The sequence below is a fragment of the Alligator sinensis genome, unplaced genomic scaffold, assembly GCF_000455745.1.
Source record: "Alligator sinensis unplaced genomic scaffold, ASM45574v1 scaffold583_1, whole genome shotgun sequence".
NCBI classification, from domain to species: Eukaryota; Metazoa; Chordata; order Crocodylia; family Alligatoridae; genus Alligator; species Alligator sinensis.
Genome location: NW_005841983.1, coordinates 1,143,980 through 1,150,405, shown reverse-complemented (window position 1 = coordinate 1,150,405; position 6,426 = coordinate 1,143,980). Strand labels below are relative to the sequence as shown.

At 43.6% G+C, this 6,426-nt stretch overlaps 1 non-coding gene across 1 annotated transcript; it reads right to left on the bottom strand.

Moving 5' to 3' along the window:
• Window positions 1–6,266: 6,266 nt before the first annotated feature.
• TRNAV-UAC lies at window positions 6,267–6,339 on the bottom strand. The gene has a single exon. It is a non-coding gene; the product is annotated as a tRNA-Val (tRNA).
• Window positions 6,340–6,426: the final 87 nt, after the last annotated feature.

The following is a 6,426-nucleotide window of genomic DNA, read 5'->3' as shown; positions in this document are numbered from 1 at the left end:
CACCTGCCCTAGCTCTGGCCCTTTAAGAAAAAAAAACAAAAAACCCCTGAACTCATTGGTTTCTGCCCAGCAGGGGGCGATCCCTGCTGCCCCCAATGCCCTGTGCCACATGGGGGGCTCTTCCATGAGCCCCCCAAAACCCCAAGGCCGCTGCAGGAACTGGCGAGACCGGGTTGGGTTTTTTTTTGTTTTTGTTTTTGTTTTTCTTAAAGAGCCAGAGCTGGGGTAGGCAGGGCAGCCATGGGGGAGCCTGGGAGAGCCAGGCGGGAGGTCAGGGGGCAGCAGCATTTGTACAAATGAAAGTTAGACACAAGAATTTCAGTTGAGTACAATTTGTGCTGCCCCCAAATTAAAGTCTCTTTCTCTCCCGCTTTTAGTAGTTTTAGTATTCTAATATTCTATTGATTTGTATGGAGGTAAAATCAAGGATAGAAAACAATTATATATATAAAAAAACGGAGAAATAACACACAACATGTGACAAGCACTGCACTGTTCCTGGGTGGGTGTTCAAACAGTGAGAGGTTTGAGAATGAGTGAGCAAATGGACAGATAAAATTGAAAATATTTAAATGTGTATAAACTTGGTTTATACTGGATAAAATATGTCAGTATTTTACTACAGTATCTCAAGTGCAGTACTCAGGCAAATACTGTCCTGCTGTTCGCCAGAGGAAACATATGCTAAGTGACATCATACTAGTGCAGGTAGGATGAAGCATTCTTCACACCAGCAGTGATGTCATCTGTTACCTACTGTGCTGACCTCAGTCTTCCCTGCCATGCGTCACAATGGAGCTGTTCCGCATTCAGCAGCAAAAGCCTATGCGTGGGTGGCAGCAGCAGCAGCAGAGCTGTAATTATCACAGAGGCTATCAGTACTTGAATACACTCATCCCATCTTTAGAGGAAGTACAGACTGCTTTGCTCTCTCTTTCTCCAGTAAGTGCTGCACCTTCCCTAGGCGGCATGCATCATTGTTTCTATTCTCTCCAGTCTCCTTGGTTACAGAATCAAAACGTGCAGTCAAACAGGGAATCTCTCATGGATTCTGTACCCACCCGCACACAATAACTTTGCAGAGATCTGACTCACAAAATCCTGGTGCCAGATGCTCCAGGAGGGACCTCCTTGCAGTCAGTGGGGATTTGCTGAGTTAAGGACAAACCACTTTGAACTTGTAGAAAAGACCTGCTAGGACAGAACAGGCCTGATTTACACCTCGTGTACATGGGCATTTCCATTGATTTTACTCCAGGTTTACCCAGTGAAAGAAGGATAAGGCCCATCTGTACAAGCCACTCCTCCCCAAGAGAAGAGAGGAGGGAGGAAAATGCAAGGCAAATGATCCATTCTTCTGTATTTATTTATAGGATGTTCTGTATCATTCGCCGTTAGATTGTCTGTGCACCTGGCAAGTGTAAATGGGTTTAGCCAGTAGCAGAAGTAAGGGTGGGTGACCATAGCATGAGCCACAGAAGCTCAGTAAACAGTCAAGTGCCAGCAGGGAGGTAGGGGGACTTAACAGTCAAGCAGCACAGAGCAGGGTCAGAAATCCCCTCATCAGCCCCTGCCCCCCTTCCCATAGGAGCCCTCTGTCAGCAAGGATGGCTGGGACCTGTTAAGGCCACTGTCCACCAGGTAGTGCTGAGGGATCCTTAAAGCACAATTAACCCTTAAATGGACATGAAATATGAACCCAAACAGCTGACGTAACCAAAGCCTAGCTTTATTGATATAACGAATGTTTTCTTAGCAGTTTCTATATATAGAGAGAGAAAAACCTTTAGTACAATGATCTCACCCAATCCCAGATGTTACTTTGCTCAACAGAAAAGGTGGCCAATCAGTTCCTGAATGCGAAGGATGCATCATTGGCTGGGATGGTTCAGGAAGGTGTTGAAGGCTGGATTTATGACGACACACTTAACCTTTCTTGCTGTTCCCTTTTTATGCTTTTCTTCAACTTCGCTCCTCTCATGACTCTTTGCTTTTGGATTGGTCTCTCTGTGGTCAGCATACTGTCCATATTTTATCCTGTCAGCACATTCCTTTGTTCAACAGACTGATCATATGCACACCTCTTAATTTGGTCTTTTTCTGGTCTGAGCATCATCTGATCTTTTTTTGGTCTTCTTTCTCAGTCTGAGCATCGTCCATTGGTCTTGTCTTATCACTTTTCATTAACATATCCAATCATTTCATCCCTCTGATTCAGCTAGTTAGTGCCAATTTCAGTTAATTTGAGCTGGTAACAAAACTATTACTATGTTATGTTAGAAAAAGTCACAGTGATAGAAAAGGAAAGAAACAATATATACATATATATGAATGCTATGAGTTCTGCAAAAACAACTCAAGGTCAGCTGATAAGCAAAATGAAAAGTTCAAAACTTAAGCAATGGTAAAATAAGGCTAAATATAAAAGAAAAGTGTAATAATACTATAATTCACCACTAGGCAGGTACAATCTTAAGCATAAATGTGACAAGCTACCCTAACAAGCTGTCCCACCAGTGGAGCTCCTAGAAGTAAGCCCCAGGTTGGGTGAGGAATACTCCACCTAGCTGGGGTCTCACTGCTAGCTGCCCCAGTGGCAGATCGAGGCAGGGGGCTGGAACCTGCCCCTCCCTTGCAGCTCTTTCTTAGCCCAATGTCTTGATCACTCGATTGGGCACAGGGCTGGGAAAGAGCTGTAGGGGAGGGGACTTTTTCCCAGCCCTCTATCCCATCAGCCGAGGAAGGAGCTGTGTGGGAGGGATAGGCCTCATCCAGCTCTGGGCTACATACCACTGTATGTTAGTACCTTATATTTATAGGTACTAGCTAACTGCTCAGTAGACTAATTTACTGTGCAACAGCTTTTTAACATGGTTACTTGGTGATGCTTTACTGTGCAATAGATCACTGTGCAGTAAAGTGTCTCGTATAGACATACCCAGTGTGATTGAGGGCATTAGGATTTGGCTGGTTTTTGAAGCTGTAGACTTTGAGTAGTCCCAACAAGAAGACTTGCTGTGCCCTAAATCCCTTGAGTACTCAGAATTAGGAGATATTATTGAGAGTTTTGGAGTTAGTAACATAGGGTCTGTAGTAAACCTGTGACTGGATTGCTTTATCTACTGAAGCCCTTTCCTCTACACCCAGTGGGCATATCTACATGAGATGCTATGCCACCATGGTGATGAGCTAAGGTGATGTAACATTGGTGGACACTAACTGTGATGCCACCACTACTGCACAGTAGCAACGAGCTACTGCACAGTAGCTCATTGCTACTGCGCAGTAGGGTCGAAAACAACCTGTATGCCGCTGAGACTGCGCAGTCATTTAGTATTTGCTAAAGTACCAACTGTGCAGTCAGGGGAACATGTAGACATGCCCAGTAATTCTCAACCAGGAGGCTGCAGCACCCTGGGGTGTCATGGGTGCCACAAGGTAAGACACAAAGTTAACTCTTTTAGGTGTGTGAACATGATTCCCAAGACCAACCCAGAGATTTCAAAGAGGAATCCATAGTATTAAAAACATTCTGACCTGTTGTGGTCTTTCTAAGCTTTTTGCAACAAAACTGCTCTATTGTTTTTCTGTAGTGAAAAAATTTGTGAAACCTAGGAGCTGGGATTTTCCAAAGGGTGCTTTGAATCATATGAGGGGTGCCTTGAGCCTACTGAGGGGTTCCTTGAGTCTAAAAAAGTTGAGAACCACTTATGTACTCAAACACACAGGCCTTGATTCCCTTCTGCCTTATGACTGGGACAGATATTCACCCCTCTGCAACAAAGTGCTACCGTATCAAAATGTTTTGTAATCACTTCGCCAAGGCATAAATGTTTCCATGTGGTACAAACTGAGCAGAAGCAGACCTAAGATCCTCCTCCTCTTATGCCAGGCTTGAAGACACAAATATCCCTCTGATATTTTCTCCAGGGAAGAAAATGTCAGTGGTGCATTTTCCAGTGCAAGATAGTTCCATCCAATATGTTCTCCAGTGGTGAGTTGTTGCACATTTACAAGTGCTAACTTTGTAGCTGGTTGGCTCTTTTTCTAGCTGGACAACCATTTGTATGGTGCTGTGTGGTGGGTCTAAATTTATTATGCAATTTACCAGTTAACTGTGTCATAATTACTTTGCACTTAGAGACAAGTCTTACTTTGCATGTGTGGCTGGTCTGTTTATTGCATGATTTACTACTTAATTGTGCAACCATTAGTTTGCATTCCTGGCTGGTCTCAATTTATTGTGTGATTCGCTAGTTAATTGTGTGACCATTTCTTTGCGCTTGTGACCAGTCTCATTTTGTACATGTGGCTGGTCCAAATTTAGTGGGTAATTCGCCAGTTAATTTAATGACCAATATTTTGCATTCATGGACGCACTAAATTTATTGAGAGATTCACCAGTTAATTGTGTGATAATTACATTGCATTCATGGCTGGTCTTACTTTGCATGGGTAGCAGTTCTTTGCATGTGTGACTGATCTCAATTTATTGCATGATTTACCTTTAAGTGTGTGACCATTACTTTGCATTCATGGCTGGTCTAAATTTATTGCATGATTCACCACTTAATTCTGTGACCATTATTTTCTACTTGTGCCTGGCCTTACTTTGCAGAGAGGCTGGTCTCAATGTATTGTGCAATTCACCATATACTTATGTGGCCATTCCTTGGCATGTGTAACCAGTCTCACATTGCACATGTGGCCAGTCTCAATTTATTGCACAACTCACCAGTTAATTGTGTGACCACTATTTTGCATTTGTGGCTGGTCTAAACTTATTGTGCGACTCACCAGTTAATTCTGCAACCATTACTTTGCACTCAGGGCCAGCCTTACTTTGCAGTGTGGCTGGTCTCAAATTATTTCGTGATTCACCAGCTAATTGTGTGACTACTACTTTGCATTTGTGGCTGGTTTAAATTTATTGTGTGAGTCACCAGCTAATTGCGCGACTATTGCTTTGCATTTGTGGAGGGTCTAAATTTATTGCGCAAATCACCAGGTAATTGTGTGACTATTACGTTGCACCTGTGGCTGGTTTGATTTTTCTTCATGATTCACCAGTAAGTTGTGTAATACAGGGGGCAGGGGCCTGGGGGTTGCACTCAAGAGCTCTGCCTCCCATTTGGAGGTCATGGGTTTGTAGAAAGTGGTGCTCTTCTGAGGGCCTGTGCACAGGAGCTGGTCCTTTGATTGTGGGTCCAACCTCCTGGCGCCCTGCCCCAGCCTCTTCCCTGCAGCGGAGGAAGGAAGCCCTGCATGGTGAGGGTGGAAGGACCCAGTGTTGCCAGGGGTAGGATAATGATTGTATTTGTACAATAATTTCAACCCTGGTACAATGTATGATCAATACGGGTAAAAGTGTTCAAAATGCATGATCATTTTTGAGGCAGTTCATTGATGCAGCATATGCAAAACCCAAGTCAGTTGCAGGGAATCTTAACTGACTTTTGAGTTTATTATCTAGCTATCTATCTGACCTATGTGTACATGTGTATGTATGTGTGTGTATATATATATGTATATATACATACATATACATTCATACATATATATATATACATACATAAATATAGATATCTATCTATATCTATATATCTATCTATAGATATATATCTATATATATATTTGCAAAAATATTTATTTCTACATACATAAATAGCTGTACCTCTACCAACCCCAAGTGACCACCGCACAGTTCACTTGACAGACCAAAACACACGTTATCAGTTAAACTCTTTTAATCCTGTTACAAACGTTTTGAGTTTTTGGTATTTTGTTGTTGTTGGGGTTTGTTTGCTTGTTTGTTTGTTTAAGGGAATTTTTTTGTGCCCCAAATCAGATCAGCCAAATCAGTTTGCTGTCAGCGCTTTCTTATGACAGTTTGCCTCAAAATAAAGAGGCTTCAGCTTGGAGAGCCCAGTCCTCATGCACTCACTCGCTGGCATGAGCATCGCAATAAAAAGTAAATCAGAAGGCTTATTTGCATTTTCTTTCAGTGTACAATGAGGGTTTTTTTCAGCAAATAGGGTCCTTTTGTGCTTCTAAGACGCTCAGTTTACATTTTACACCTGCTGGGAGGACCCCAGGCCAGGCTGCCTTACTTCCCTGTGGGGTTTTTCCTTCTCTCATGCACGGGGGGTGCAAATCATGCCTGCCCACCGCCCTGCCAATGTGATGCAAACCCGCGGGTAAAAATGCTGAGGAGAATGATCCGCAGCACGAGCCCAAAAAAGAAACCAAAAGGAGTCACAGGCTCTTGGTTCCACTGGGGCTCGAACCCAGGACCTTCTGCGTGTAAAGCAGACGTGATAACCACTACACTATGGAACCGCCGCGAAAGCTCTTATCGGCCGCGCTTCTCTTGTGAGGAGATTCCCCGCGCCGCGCCGCGCCGCGCCGCCCAGCAGTGTGTGGCGG